The sequence below is a fragment of the Sceloporus occidentalis genome, unplaced genomic scaffold, assembly GCF_023333645.1.
Source record: "Sceloporus occidentalis isolate IW3139 unplaced genomic scaffold, rSceOcc1.0.p SCAF_160, whole genome shotgun sequence".
In the NCBI taxonomy this organism is placed as follows: Eukaryota; Metazoa; Chordata; class Lepidosauria; order Squamata; family Phrynosomatidae; genus Sceloporus; species Sceloporus occidentalis.
In genome coordinates, this window is record NW_028317140.1 from 1,665,318 (window position 1) to 1,681,521 (window position 16,204).

Here is a 16,204-nt window from a genome sequence, read left to right on the forward strand (position 1 = left end):
TCCATGTTCTTTGTACACTACTGCTAACACATATACACATTCACGCTCACACACACACGTACTTACACAAACACACACGCTAACACTCAGGTTTCTATGTAATCACATAGTCTTGCGCGTCCGAATGATTTATTTAGCATCCGGTGTCCATTACTTGATGGCACTGATTACACGCAGCATCCTTACTGAACTGACTGCAGGTTATCTCAGGCGGGAGTCACGGGGAGCTGCATTTAAAGTAGGTCACTCACAAAGACCTAGCATCAGCATATTTAAATCATAATGCACATCAAACAGGAGTCAACTCAGACATTTCAAAAACATAGAAACACAGAATCTGCCAGCAGATCCGCCCCATTCGGCCCCCGTCGCCCATTCCTTCTGCTGTAAAGACTCAAACCTTAATCAGTCGTTGGTCTCGTCTTAGATTCTGGAGCCGTATGTCTATCCCATGCATGTTTAATACCCTCGATGTATTACCCACTACCACTTCTGCTGGGAGGCTGTTCCACTTATTATCTACCACCCTCTCAGTAACGTAAAACTTCCTTTCATTGCATCTAAACCTCTGACCCTCTAGTTTTAAATATGTCTTCATGTTCTAACATTTCTCCCCCCTGTTCCTTGTTAAATCCCAACAAAACAAAGGAATTACGGTATATAATATAACAGGGGTGTCCAAGTTGTTTCTGCAGTGGGCCACTTCATCAGAATTGTATCCGTGCGAGGGCCGCACTCATTTTTCACTGTGAGAAAATATGGCCTTTAATAAGATATGCAGATTAAAATAAAGTAAATGACACAAAACCTTTACTTTTCTCTCACTGATTTCTGGGCCTACAAAGTTTTGTGACTACAAATTCAGGATTCTGGATAAATAAAAATGAAATAGTTCTATTTATTTTAGGGATGCACTAAAATTAAAATTCAGGGTTCACTTAAACGAAAATGACCCCCCCCCTCACCTTTAAAAATAATAATAAAAATCCCACACTTTTAATAAAAGTAAGTTACACACCAAAACTGTACAAAAAAATTATATATTATGATTGTTAACAGCAATACCCAGATTCCAGCATGTACTGGTTGGCTGGGCATGATAGGAGTGCTGTCAACAATCATATATAAATTAATAGTTATTGTATTTTTTGTCCAATTTTAGTGCGTTAACACACCACAATTGGAAAAAAAAAAATCAACAATATGACTTAGCAATCACACTCCTATCATGCCAACAGCAAACACACTCTTTTTATACCCAGGCAACCAGTAAATGCTGGAACCTAGGCATGATGGGACTGTGACTGCTGTTAGCAGATTGCTGTTAGCTGTTGGCAATCACACTCCTATCATCCCAAGTCAGCCAGTACATGCTGGTAAAGGGTGGCTGTAAGTGCTGGCAGCATCAATACACAAGGGGGCAGCTAGCCAGGTTTCAGCATGTACTGGCTGACTTGGCATGATAGGAGTGTGATTGCTAACAGCAATCACAGTCCCATCATGCCTAGGTTCCAGCACTTACACATCCATGCTATCACACACACAAATTAATTCATGCACAGATTCATTCCCTCAATCACGCATACTCATTCAAACACCCTCCCCCACCCCCTTACCTACACTACAGCTCTCGATGCCGCTCACAGACTTCAGCAGGGGGCGTGACCTCCCTCGTTCTCCCCACAGAGGAGGCGGGACTGGAGCAGAGAATAGACCCTCCCACAAGTAAGCAGCAGGGCTCTTGTGATCCTGGCTGCCGATCTCACGCGGGCCGCACCTCGAGGTCCCGCGGGCCGCATGTTGGACGCCCCTGTAATATAATGTTGTTGCAGCTCGAACTGGGCAGGAATAGAGGGGGGGGGGTGAGAGGGACAAACATGCACCTTCCAATGGTAAATGTATTATTTTAAAACACAGCTTGGTGCCCGGTCCTCCCATAGAGTTTTTAAATATTATTTAACACCTCCACCCCCATGAGCTGTAGCTGGGGGTATATATGGTAATACACCCCCTTTAGGTTTCTTTAATTACCCTCATCCCATTATGCAAGGGGGCCGGTAGGGCAAACATCTGGGGACCCCTATTTTTTCTTTCTTTAGATTTGAAATGTTTCTATATATTGGCAAGGGCATGAGATGTTATGTTATGGGAGTTTCAGGTGAGGACATGAAAGTTCACATTAAAGTTGCAGTCCATGCAACTGAAGTTTGGAGTCTGGTCATTTGAATGAACCCTTACCATGAACGGCCGCTTGACTTCTTAGTGAGTAGACACATTTAATGTGCAACAGGAAAATATGGTTTGAAAACAGTTATATATGGCAATTTTATTCATTGAGATATAATATTTTCACCGTTTTTTTACTTCATTGGTTTCCACTGTAGTCTACAGGAGAGTCGGTTTCTGCGTATGTTTGAAGGTTATCCTGAAGTGCATTCGGAATGAGCAGTTTCACTGACAGCGTAAACAACGGCCGTTCTTAGCCCCCTTCCTCTCGGATGTTGTGCCAGTTCTTGTCTCTTTCTGTTAACCTTTTAAATGTCAGCAGAGACGTAACACAAAATGTTTGGCCCCCCGCAAGTTGTGTTGAGGACCCCACTTTGTATCTATTCTGTCCGGAGTTTCTGCTTCTCAGTCGTGTAAATTATATGCAGTTATATTATGGAGCTAATAAACCCCAGGTGTCGTTTTTTCATATAAATATGCCATTTTTATGATAACTAGAGTGACCACATTATATTTCTGCCATTCAGGGACACACTCTAAAGCGGATGAGATCGCGCACACACACATACACACACACACATATATATATATCTCACATACACACTGATTCACATTAACACGCATTAATATTAATTATTAGGAAGCATGTGGATTTCAGATTTAATAATATATTTATATTATATTATATATAATATAATATAAATATATTATTAAATTATATTATATATACAGTCGTTACCAGACAGTTTCAGAGAATTAACCCCTTTATTAGCAGACGTTACACAGAGTCAAACAGACAGACAAACACAGTCACCGAATTCTCATTCCTGGACAATGCATTGACCCGGATTGAGACCTCCCAAAACCCGAGACTTAAAGTCCCTTTTTGGGCCTGTCTGGGAATCATCCGCATGGCAGTTTGATGGAGGGCTGTGTTAAACCTTTCTACCCCTACCCCACAGTCATGTGATTCCAAGGGGCAGGTTGGCCCATCAGAACATGGAGGGTACTTTTCTGAACACGGTCAGACTGCTTGTCGTAGAGGTCTCAATGAGTTCATGTAAAGCAACGCTAAGTACTGTAGTACGAGCGCAGCACCTCAAGTGAGTTTGAGGTGTTTGGGTGTTAGAGTGAGTGTATGTGTTAGAGTGAGTGTGGGTGTTTGGATGTTAGAGTGAGTGTGTGTGTTTGGGTGTTAGAGTGTGTGTATGTGTTAGAGTGAGTGTGTGTGTTTGGGTGTTAGAGTGTGTGTATGTGTTAGAGTGAGTGTGTGTGTTTGGGTGTTAGAGTGAGTGTCTGTTAGAGTGAGTGTGGGTGTTTGGGTGTTAGAGTGAGTGTCTGTTAGAGGGAGTGTGGGTGTTTGGGTGTTAGAGTGAGTGTCTGTTAGAGGGAGTGTGGGTGTTAGAGTGTGTGTGTTATTTACCGTTGAGCGAAGAAGGACTAGGGGCCCAATCGAGAACACAAACAACATTGTGGGTCCCCGATTATCCATCAGTTGTGTGCGAAATTCCAAAGAATAACACAATCGCAGAAAGGAAATCTACGTCTCTCAGTTTCGGTAACCGACTTCCAGGTATCTCTCTGCCGGTTCCGGGTTAATTATATTACAGTGAAGATGCGTTCCGGCCGCACGTTGGCGAGCGATGCCTGCGTTATACGTTATAATCATCGATGCTTTAATGCGTTTAGTTTGAATAGTGTAAGTGTATGGTATCAGAGTGTGTGTGTTTAGTGTATGATGTTAGTGTGTGTGAGGGTATGTGTATATGTATGGTTAGTGTATGGTATCAGAGTGTGTGTGTTTAGTGTATGATGTTAGTGTGTGTGAGGGTATATGTATGGTATCAGAGTGTGTGTGTTTAGTGTATGATGTTAGTGTGTGTGAGGGTATGTGTATATGTATGGTAAGTGTATAGTATCAGAGTGTGTGTGTTTAGTGTATGATGTTAGTGTGTGTGAGGGTATGTGTATATGTATGGTAAGTGTATAGTATCAGAGTGTGTGTGTTTAGTGTATGATGTTAGTGTGTGTGAGGGTATGTGTATATGTATGGTAAGTGTATAGTATCAGAGTGTGTGTGTTTAGTGTATGATGTTAGTGTGTGTGAGGGTATGTGTATATGTATGGTAAGTGTATAGTATCAGAGTGTGTGTGTTTAGTGTATGATGTTAGTGTGTGTGAGGGTATATGTATGGTATCAGAGTGTGTGTGTTTAGTGTATGATGTTAGTGTGTGTGAGGGTATGTGTATATGTATGGTAAGTGTATAGTATCAGAGTGTGTGTGTTTAGTGTATGATGTTAGTGTGTGTGAGGGTATGTGTATATGTATGGTAAGTGTATAGTATCTGAGTGTGTGTGTTTAGTGTATGATGTTAGTGTGTGTGAGGGTATGCTGTTAATATATGTATGAGTATATAGTGTATATTAGACTTGTGCATTTGTCTTCGGGCGAACATGGAAACGAACACGAAGAGTGCGTTTTCGTGTTCGTTCCGAAGACACGCCGAAGAGAAGACGGCGGCGGTAAAACGTAGGCGAAGACGAAGACTCACACCACGAAGATCTTCGTGATCGTCTTCGTCTTCGTCTACCATTCCCCCCCCCCCCCCCTCTCTTCTAACTTACCTTGTCTTCGCGGCAGTTCCCGGAAGTGGAAATCCGCAGGTTCGCCGTCACGGGTTACAGGGCAGTGCGAATGAGCTTATTGGTCGCCTACAGGGACCTCCTCTGGCATCAACCAATTGGTTGATGCCAGAGGAAGACCCTGCAGGTGATCAATAGGCTCACTCGCACGGTCTTTGTAAGTTAACCCCTGACAGCGAACCTATGGATTTCCAGTGGCATCTGCAGGGTAAGTTGCAGCATTGGGGTTTTAAAACCTCAATGCTGCAACTTACCCGGCACATCCCACTGGTCTCCCTTCCTGTTCAATTAGTTAAATGTCCGTACGAGCGACTTTATAAAGTCGTTCGTACGGACATTTAACTGATAGAACAGGGAGACCAGTCGGATGTGCCGGGTAAGTTACAGCACCAGGAGCCTAAAAGTCTGTACGAGCGACCAACAGAGTCAACCAATGGCAGACAAGCCCCCTGCTGACGACCAATAGAGTTGCTCATATGGACATTTAAACTCCTGGCGCCAGAGCGGCTTAAACCCCGTATTAACCCCTTAACCGGGGAAAACGAAGAAAACCCGAACACGAAGAATGTCCACGAATATTCGCCGGAAGAGAAGACAGGACGAGGCGAATATTCGCGGAATACGAAGTTTTTTTTCCCCCTGAAGACGAGCACGAAGTGGTTAGCCTAGGGGTAGTGGCCCCTGGGGGAGGGTAGGGGAGGAGGAGTAGGGAGAGAGTGTGTCTGTGTGAATGTATGGCGTTGGAGTGAGTGTGTGTTAGTGTACAGTGTTTTGGAGCGAGTTAGTATGTGTGAGTATGTGTTAGTATGAGTTAGTATGTGTTAGTATGAGTTAGTATGTGTTAGTATGTGTTAGTATGTTATGCGGGGGGGTGGGGCTGCTTACGCAGTTTGCAGGGGCTACATGACTGGAGGAGGGCCTACCTGGCAGCCCCCTTTTTCCCCTCCTCCCATAACCACAATAAAGATGTACACCAAATGTAATTTTAACAATTGAGTTTATTTATTTATTTCTTAACAATGTATGGATTAATTTGTCCACGGTACAATCCAACTTGCACCGTGACACTAACACAATTAAAGTGTCAAGGGTTAAGTACCATTAACCCTTCGTAAACTTTACACCAATGTGTTGGGCGCTTAACGAACGCCCCTTTTAACAATTAACCAACCACCATCAAACTGAAACAGTAACCAGTGAAACCGTCAATGAATAACACCATCTGGCATAGGCGTGTAAACCGTATACCCGCTGTGACTGACGGCGTCCCTTGCCCGTCAGCCCGTAACACCAATAGGAATCTCAAGGGCCCCGAGCCCAAGGAGTGTCTTGCACTTAAGCCCGAAGGCTTGTGCACCACGAGCCAACCACCCCTAAAGGTGAGTAGCTCTAGCACCCTGCCAGCATAAAACCTCCACAACAGAAACAAACACAAAAGGGGAGGGAATATTTCCTGACAATAGCCAGTTTAAGTGTAATGCCCTACCCTGTAGGGAGCTAAATTTATAGACCATATTATGGGGGGTGTCAGGCCCGGACTGGGACAAAAAATAGGCCCGGGCATTTAAGCCTGAGCAGCCCATTTTTATTTATTTATTTATTGTTAAAGCCCACCCTTCGTGTACCATCTTCGCATTTACTCATTCAGTCTCACAAATCATTCAAGCAATTCATCCACACATGAATTCATTCATTCTCATACGCATTCACACTACCCCGTCTCCCCATCTTATCTGCCCCTTCTCACTATGTTCCCCCTTTTCACTATGTACCCCCTCTCACTATCTAACCCCCCTCTGCCCCTTCTCACTGCACCCCCCTCCCTCACCCTACTTACCTTGTTGCCGGAGCAAGCAGCAACTGCGACCGGGCCCGCGGCAGGGCCGGATTGATTTAGGGGCTGATGGAGCTGCAGCTCCAGGCCCCTACCTTAAAACCTCTACGGCCGCATTAACGTAGGGCCCCTTAAGCCCGCCGCAACTGCGACCGGGTCCGCCACTCTAAGGTGCCGGGAAGCCCCCACCAGGGCCGGCCTTAGGGGTCTGCGGCCGCACAGGGATTAAATTAAAACATCGGGTTTCTTTTTTAACTTTATTTAACATCCTCCATGTTAAATAAAGTTAACAAAAACTTTATTTAACATGGAGGATGTTAAATAAAGTTAAACCCCCCCGGATGTTTTAATTTAAACCCTGTGCGGCCGCAGACCCCTAAGGCCGGCCCTGGTGGGGGCTTCCCGGCCCCTTAAAGTGGCGGACCCGGTCGCAGTTGCGGCGGGCTTAAGGGGCAGGTGCCCCTTATGCCCTGCGTTAATGCGGCCGTAGAGGGCCTATTTTAAGGTAGGGGCCTGAAGCTGCAGCTCCATCAGCCCCTAAGTCAACCCGGCCCTGCCGTGGCCCGGCCCACCGGGAAAATGCCCGGTGTGCCCGATGGCCAGTCCGGGCCTGGGGGGGTGTCACCAAGGGGCTGCTGACCAACCCCGAGTGACCCCCTAATCAGAGATTTACATATAGCTGGGCAGATTAGTATAGTTAACTACAAAGTGCAAAAGGTGAAAGTGGGGGAGGAGAGGAAGGGCAGCCCAGGCCCCCCCAGTCATGGGCCCCTGCGTCCATTTCTCTCCTTCCGGGGCTGTGCTAATCCAGTGCCGGTCCAGTTTCTGGAACGGATTCACCAGTCATTCACACATCGCCATAGTGATCAAAATAAAAAGATTTTTTTTTTTACATAGATGGAATAATCGATGTTCTGTAACCATTAGCATGCCGTTTTATGTTTGATTTGTATAAATACCTTTTTGAGCTCAAATTTTCTTAAAATGTTAATTTTTTTTGTTCCCTTTAGTTGTGCAAAGAATGATCCAGACCAGGAGCACCAAGTCACGGGACAGACCACGCCATCCGTACAATAAATTTGTGTTTTTCTGCCAAAAGCTCCATTCCAGGACCCCTGCGTATAACCTGCATGAAATATCTCACTAAGTAGAAATAAAAGTATTTGCTGCAATTGTCTGGTTGAACAGCTGACTGCGTACGTCCCAAGTGTCTCTCTTTCGTATGGCCAGTCTCTCTTTGTGTCCACAAAATCCTGGTGCTCAGAATGTTTGCTGGGTATGAGGGGATCGCAGGGTTCTTCGGCCCTAAAAGCCCCGATAATGTGTACAGAAACAGCAGGGAACGGCTTTATAAATTAAAATAAATGCTTAGGATACAAAGTCACGTAACATTCCGACCCCTCTATTGTCTGTTTGTAAACAGAACCTTTCATGGTTCCACCGTTTAGCGAATATCTTTACAAATACTCAGAATAAGATCCAATTATGGAGTAATTATTATTCATTAACTTGGTAGCGAAAGGCTAAAGAGCCAATCTGTTCGGACATTGGATTGGAGCAAAGGGATGCGGCACATAAATTGTGGTCAAGAGCGCCCCATTCATACCAGGGCAATTGGCAAAAATATTATATATATATATATACCACACAACACAGGGGTGGAATAACATCAGGTACTTAAACTAATTATTTCAGCAGAAAACACACTGGAGTTGATTAACAGCTTATAATTAGACTTGGGCACCAGGGGGCTCTTCGTGCTCGTCTTCAGAGAAAAAAAAACCTTCCTGTCTTCTTTTCGGACGAATATTCGTGGCCATTCTTCGTGCTCATTTCATCTTCGTTTTCTCCCGGCTGCGTAGCAGGGGTTCATACGGGGTAAAGAACACATCGGAGCAGCAGCAGCAGCAGATGCGTTCGCGCCGTGAAGGAAAGTGTGTGCGACTCTATTGGTTGCCGGAAGGGGGCTGGTCTGGCATCAACAAATGAATTGCAGAACTGCAGAATGCACCTCATTCGTTGATGGCAGGCCAGCCCCCTGCTGAAACGACCAATAGAGTTGCACACACGTACTGAGGTGTACTGTACACAAAATGACCTAGAGACAAATGCTCCAAGGAACTTGGCCTCCGTTTATCATACACAGTCACACATCCATAGATGTTTCATAAAAGAATAGGGATTATTTTACATTTTTAAATTGATTTTGGACCACTTGTAATACATGCCTAACATTTGCTACCTATTCACAATGGCATACTTTGCAACAACCCAACTTTTACTGGACAGGACTGGAAAAAAGCAGGACTGTCCACCAAAATGTTGGGTGTGTTGGCCGGTATGCGAATGGAAAAATGTTGGACAAGAACTAAAAAATAGCTTAGGGTTAATGTACGGTTTTTTTAAGATTATTAGCAGTGCACTGTTTTGGTTAAAGATGTATTATGTCTAAATAATAATTTAATTTTAATGGGTTTATTGAATTTTATTTTAAAGTTATATTTATTATTATTTACTTTATTATATTTATTTAATGTTGTAGTGCTACCCTACCCAGCTATACCTATGTGCACTAGCATACCTAGTTTAGCTAAATTTGATGGGACAGGAAAAAAGCAAGACTGTCCCTGAAAAAGTTGGGTCTGTTGGCAGCTATGTGGATGGAAAAATGTTATAGTATGAAGTGTGAGTTATAGCATTAATGCTAGTGAGTGTAGAAGTGAAGGCCAGGACAAATAACAAGAGGAAAGGTCCTTGTGATTTGTGAATTGTACGTGTGTGTGTTATGTGTGTTATGTGTCATGTCACTGTGTTATATGTGTTATTGTGTGTGTTATGTTTGGTTGGTTGTGTATCAGACGGAAAAAAATGAAATGGAAATGGAAAAGGCGAATGAGTGGGCAATTGGCGACCCACTCACCTGTTTCACCCCAGGGCAAAGCACCCAAACACTGTCAGTCTTAGACGTTTGGCAGCGGACTTCCAGAGCTCAGACACAAGGCCCTAGCGTAAGCTGGCCACTCCGGCGGAGGTAGCAGGCGTTGCCACACCGCAAACAGACGCAGCCAGGGGGGAGAAACTGCCCTTACCATTAGGGACATTTAAGGCATGACACTAGCCAGGAAGCGAACTGGCAGAGAAGAGACGCTGGCACCACCACTAGCAGCAGCAGCAGCAGCAGAATTGGGTAAGGCGAATGAGTGGGCAATTGGCGACCCGCTCACCTGTTCCACCCCAGAGCAAAGCATCCAAACACTGTCAGTCCTAGACGTTTGGCAGCAGACTTCCAGAGCTCAGACACTAGGCCCTAGCGTAAGCTGGCTACATTGGCGGAGGTAGCAGGCGTTGCCACACCGCAGCAAGTGCAACCAGGGGGGGAGAAACTACCCTCTCCATTAGGGACATTTAAGGCATGACACTAGCCAGGAAGCGAACTGGCAGAGAAGAGACGCTGGCACCACCACCAGCAGCAGCAGCAGAATTGGGTAAGGCGAATGAGTGGGCAATTGGCGACCCGCTCACCTGTTCCACCCCAGAGCAAAGCATCCAAACACTGTCAGTCCTAGACGTTTGGCAGCAGACTTCCAGAGCTCAGACACAAGGCCCTAGCGTAAGCTGGCTACATTGGCGGAGGTAGCAGGCGTTGCCACACCGCAGCAAGTGCAACCAGGGGGGGAGAAACTACCCTCTCCATTAGGGACATTTAAGGCATGACACTAGCCAGGAAGCGAACTGGCAGAGAAGAGACGCTGGCACCACCACCAGCAGCAGCAGCAGCATTGGAAAAGGCGAATGAGTGGGCAATTGACGACCCGCTCACCTGTTTCACCCCAGGGTAAAGCATCCAAAAACTGTCAGTCCTTGGCGTTTGGGAGCGGACTTCCAGAACTCAGACACAACGCCCTAGCGTAAGCTGGCTACATTGGCGGAGGTAGCAGGCGTTGCCACACCGCAGCAAGTGCAACCAGGGGGGGAGAAACTACCCTTTCCATTAGGGACATTTAAGGCATGACACTAGCCAGAAAGCGAACTGGCAGAGAAGAGACGCTGGCACCACCAGCAGCAGCAGCAGCAGCATTGGAAAAGGCAAATGAGTGGGCAATTGACGACCCGCTCACCTGTTTCACCCCAGGGCAAAGCATCCAAAGACTGTCAGTCCTTGGCGTTTGGGAGCAGACTTCCAGAACTCAGACACTAGGCCCTAGCGTAAATTGGCTACACCGGCGGAGGTAGCAGGCATTGCCACACCGCAGCAAGTGCAACCAGGGGGAGAAACTACCCTCTCCATTAGGGACATTTGAGGCATGATTTCAGCCAGGAAGCGAACTGGCAAAAGATGCTGGCACCACCACCAGCAGCACCGTTGGAAAAGGAAAAAGGTGAATGAGTGGGCAATTGACGACCCGCTCACCTGTTTCACCCCAGGGCAAAGCATGAAAGTCTGTCAGTCCATGGCGTTTGGGAGCAGACTTCCAGAACTCAGACACTAGGCCCTAGCGTAAATTGGCTACACCGGCGGAGGTAGCAGACGTTGCCACACCGCAAACACGTGCAACCAGGGGGAGAAACTACCTTAAACATTACAGATAAAAAAAATTAACTTTCCAAGCTAAGAGCTGGGTAACCCAACTTGGGCAGATTGAATTTAAGGAAGGCAATCTGCTCCATCAGGTGAGGTGCCATGCGTGAGCGCTGTGGACTCAGTATGTTTCCAGTCATAGAAAACACGCGCTCACTTTGAACAGTGGTTGGCGGACATGATAGTAGCTGCTGCGCAACCCATGAGAGTGCAGGCCACACACTCTTCTTTTCATCCCAGTAGCTAAGAGGATCAACATTAGGCGCAGAAGGAACTTCACAGAGGTAAAGTTTGACCATTTCAGCAGCACTACTCTCCTTTCTGCTGCTAGCTCTGTCAGATGGTCCAACTATACTGCCAAGTGCCTCTTCCCAAAACGCAGCTGCTCCACTCAGCTGTGTTGTGCTGCTTGTGGCGCTGCTGCTGATGCTGCTGCTAGGGGTAGCAGACCACATCATCTCTTCCTCCTCCTGCACCTCTCCCTCCTCGGACAGCATTCCCATTTTACGCTGCCAGTCACGCACCTTGTTGACCAATTGCTCCCGGTAGCTACTGAGAACATTAAATTTCAAAGCTAGCTTTCCCTTAATTCTTGGATCACAAAGGCACGCTAGCATCATTTCGGGACTCTCTTCCATTCGCTTGCGAAGGTGTACTTTTAGCAGATCCTTCAGCTTCCTGACTATGGCTGCTATGTCAGGATGTAGAGTGCCACCTTGAACAGCCTCACGGTTTCCAAGGAACATATCCATCTTTCTGCCTAGATGGGAGAACACTGGGATTACCTGGGCCAGACTGGCAGTGTTTGAGCTTAAATTTTCTGTGGCATCCCTGAATGGTTTAAGGACTGCCACTAGCTGGGCGATCACTGTCCAATCCTCCCTATTCAATGGAGAGGTAATCCCAATATTGTGCTCTGAGGCAAGATTATGGATTGCCCTCTGCTGCTCCAAAATCCTCTCGAGCATGTCTAACGTGGAGTTCCACCGTGTACTGACATCCTGACGTAGGCAGTGTACGGGAAGACCTGACCTCTCTTGCTCTTCCCTCAAAAGTTGGCTAGCCTTAACACTATGGTGAAAGTGCCCAGCGATCTTTCTGCAGCGGGACAGAACTACTGCTGCCACATTAGTTCCTTCTGACATTGCTGCCTTCACTGCAAGATGGATGATGTGGGCTGCACAGCGCACACCAACAATATGACAATCTCGCAGCGCTTTCACCATATTGGCACCTCCGTCAGTTACCACAAAACCAACTTCAACATTGGTGCCCGCCTCTGCTCCCACCCAAAGGCTAAACATTTTCCTCATCGCATGCAGAATGTTTTGGGAAGTGTGCTTTTCATCCATCACTTCTGCATGGAGAAGGAAAGATCGGTAGCCTGCTGCAGCAGCTTCCTTAGACACACCGGGCTGCCACCAGTGTGCTGTCAAAGAAAGAAAGGCATGCTGGCCGCTAGGTGCACTCCACAAATCTGTAGTGAAATGAACAGACTGACCAGCAGCCTTGGAAAGCTCCTCTTTCACTGCTGCAACACAGGACCGATACAATGAGGGGACAATGTTCCTGCTGAAAGTGGAACGTGACGGAACTGTATATTGTGGAGCCACAGCCGCCATCAATTGTTTGAAAGGCTCCCCTTCGATCATAGAGAAGGATGCCCCTCCAACAGCAATGAACTGACCAATCAGTCGCGTTATTTTATTGGCCTGCTGTTTGGGCATTGACCTTTTGGATTGGAATGCCACAAATTGTTCCAGGGTGGGCTGGACATGCAGTGCTCCAACCTGCCTTGGTCTCTGGCTGCCAGCACTAGTTGCTGCTGCTGCTGCTGCTGCTGCTATTGGCTCAGAAGAAGAAGCTGTTGGGGTTTTTCCACGGCCACCAGCTATGCTGCCTGCACTAAGTTTTCCCTCTGCATCTTTCCCCAATAGCACAGCGTTGTGTTGAGTGCTGAGGTGATGCTTCATGCTAGCACTGGTAAAATGGCCAGACACTTTCCCTCTGCTTATTAGCTTCCCACAATGTTTGCACTTTCCATAGCGCCCTTCTTCAACATTTTCAAAGTGCTCCCAAATTGGGGCGCGCATAGCCTTGGAGTGTGCCTTGGGTGCTGCTCCTACTGCTCGGGGTGGATGAACAGAGGCAGAACTAGTGGTGGTGGGACTGGTGGTAACAGTACTGGCCATAGTGGGACTGCTAAATGCTTTAGATTTGCTAGGTTTTGCTGCTGCTGCTGGTGGTGGTGGTGGTGGTGGTGATGATCGTAGCGGAGAAGGTGGAGGCTCAGGGGAAAATTGTGCACTAGTCATTTGGACACTGCTCCCTGAGGAATCTGATTCCTGACCACTCATCTCCTCTACTTCCTCTGGCTCATAGTCTAGCTCTTCATTTGCCAGATCGAATGGAATTCCTGCTAGGCTGGAGCTAAGACTGATATCGTCGTGAGACTCGTGACTAGTAGTAGTGCGAGCAGGAAGAACAGACTCTGCACTTGGCCTCTCAGGCTCCTCTGCTACCTCGCTAGGTGGAGTTCCACTATGTGTAGCCCTCTCTCTAACTGTCTTTACAAAAATTTTGTAAGGGCTTGGTGGCTTGCTAGAGGTACTAGGAGGACATGGCGTGGCGGTACCGGTGGGAACAGTAGGAGCAGCACTAGTGGTGGTAGAGGCGGTAGAGGTGGGGGTGGTGGTGGTTTTCCCTATGAAGAAATGAGATCCCTTTGGTTTGGGACCCCTCTGAGTCTTGCTGCTAATTTGGCTCTGCTTGGTACCTTGCATGCTGCTCGTGGATGGGGAAGATGCTGCTTGGGGCAAAAGGCACTTCTTTTTACTCACTGGGCTAGTAGAAGTACTAGTTGTGCTACCCTTTAACTTTGAACGTGCTTCTGGTGCTTTAGGCTTTCCGTAAAAAACCATAGAGCTTGTGGGCCTAGCCGCACTACTACTGCCTGCTTTTGGTGCCTTTCCTTTACTTGACGATCCTTCAAGCAATGCTTCCCCAAATGATAAGCGAGAGCTTGGCCTACTTGGCCGACTAGACTGACGCAAAGGCTGCATCTTAGAACTGGTGGTGGTGCTGGTGGTGGTGGTGCTGGTGGTGGTGGTAGATGGAGCTTGTCCCTCCTTAGTCCCAAAAGGAGGATCCATTTCAAATTTTGTGTTGTGTGTGTAATGTTTAAAAAAACTTAAAAAAAAAAAAAAAGGGGGGGGATAAAAAAATTAAAGACTTTGAATTTACACGGGCCTAAGAGGCTATCCTACTACTATGCTAAACCTAAAGCTATATTAGTATTCTAGTCTAACTCTAGGCAGACGCTCTCAAGCCTACTAAGGTAAAGTGAAGTTAAATTATTATTAATAGATTAGAATTACTTATATTAGGGATTATAGATAGACTATAGTTTATGAATTAGAAATAATTACTTATATATATTATAGATTATGAGTTAGAATTTATATTATATTATATAATATATTATAGATTAAGAAGATTAAAGATTATAATTAATTTAGTACTACAGCTAGTAGCTTGAAAATAAATTAGAAATAAAATAAAATGTCACAGCAAAACAGTTAGCTTCACTGCTTGCTGAAACACACAGCACTTATGCGGCTGCACTCACTAGCCCAACAAGTTCACTTCACTGATGGACTGAGGTGAGCAAAACACTAAGGGTACTTTTAATAAAATTTTAATAAAATGTAAAATAAATGAGAAAATCTTTGCAAAAAAGTTAACGTCACTGCTTGCTGATCAAAAAAAACACAGCACTTATGCGGCTGCACTCACTAGCCCAACAAGTTCACTTCACTGATGGACTGAGGTGAGCAAAACAAATGAAATAAAATGAAAGATTAATTAAGAAAAATTGACTTGGTCTCTTACTGTTGCTAAACCAAAGCACAAACTATAGAGCTGCAGCACCAGTACTAATAAGATTAGCTGAACTATACGCTAGTAGTAATTAATTAATATTATTACTTTTATTTATAGCTAATTTAATTAACTATTAAGATAAGAATTATAGAATTATTGATATTAATACATTTTGCCGGCACTCTATTCTCTTCGGCGCGTCTTCGGAACGAACAAAAAAACGGCCTCTTCGTGCTCGTTTCCATGTTCGCCCGAAGACGAATGCGCAAGTCTACTTATAATTCACTCACGTGGAAAAAATATTTCTATAATATAAATAACCATTCTAATGGTTAAAAATAGATTTACTCTACCATTTCAAAAGTTTGGGGTCACTTAGAAATATCCTTGTTTTTGAAAGAAACACACATTTTTTTGTCCAGTAAAACAACATGAAATGGATGATAAATCCAGCACAGACGGGTTAATGCTGTAAATGACATACAGAGGCCCTTTATCACTCCCATCACTCCTGTGTTCCAATGGCGCTTTATCACTCCCATCACTCCTGCGTTCCAATGACCCTTTATCACTCCCATCACTCCTGTGTTCGAATGACCCTTTATCACTCCCATCACTCCTGTGTTCCAATGGCCCTTTATCACTCCCATCACTCCTGTGTTCCAATGGCCCTTTATCACTCCCATCACTCCTGTGTTCCAATGACCCTTTATCACTCCCATCACTCCTGTGTTCCAATGACCCTTTATCACTCCCATCACTCCTGTGTTCCAATGGCCCTTTATCACTCCCATCACTCCTGTGTCCCAATGGCCCTTTATCACTCCCATCACTCCTGTGTCCCAATGGCCCTTTATCACTCCCATCACTCCTGCGTTCCAATGGCACGTTGTCGCTGATCCAAGTTTAAGTTTTTAAAGGCTAATTGGCTAATTGATGGTTAAAAAACCCTTTTGTGATTATGCAACAGACAGAAATGTCCTTGTTTTCCATGACCCCAAACTTTGTACACGATATTTGAGGGGGTTTCTTAAATATT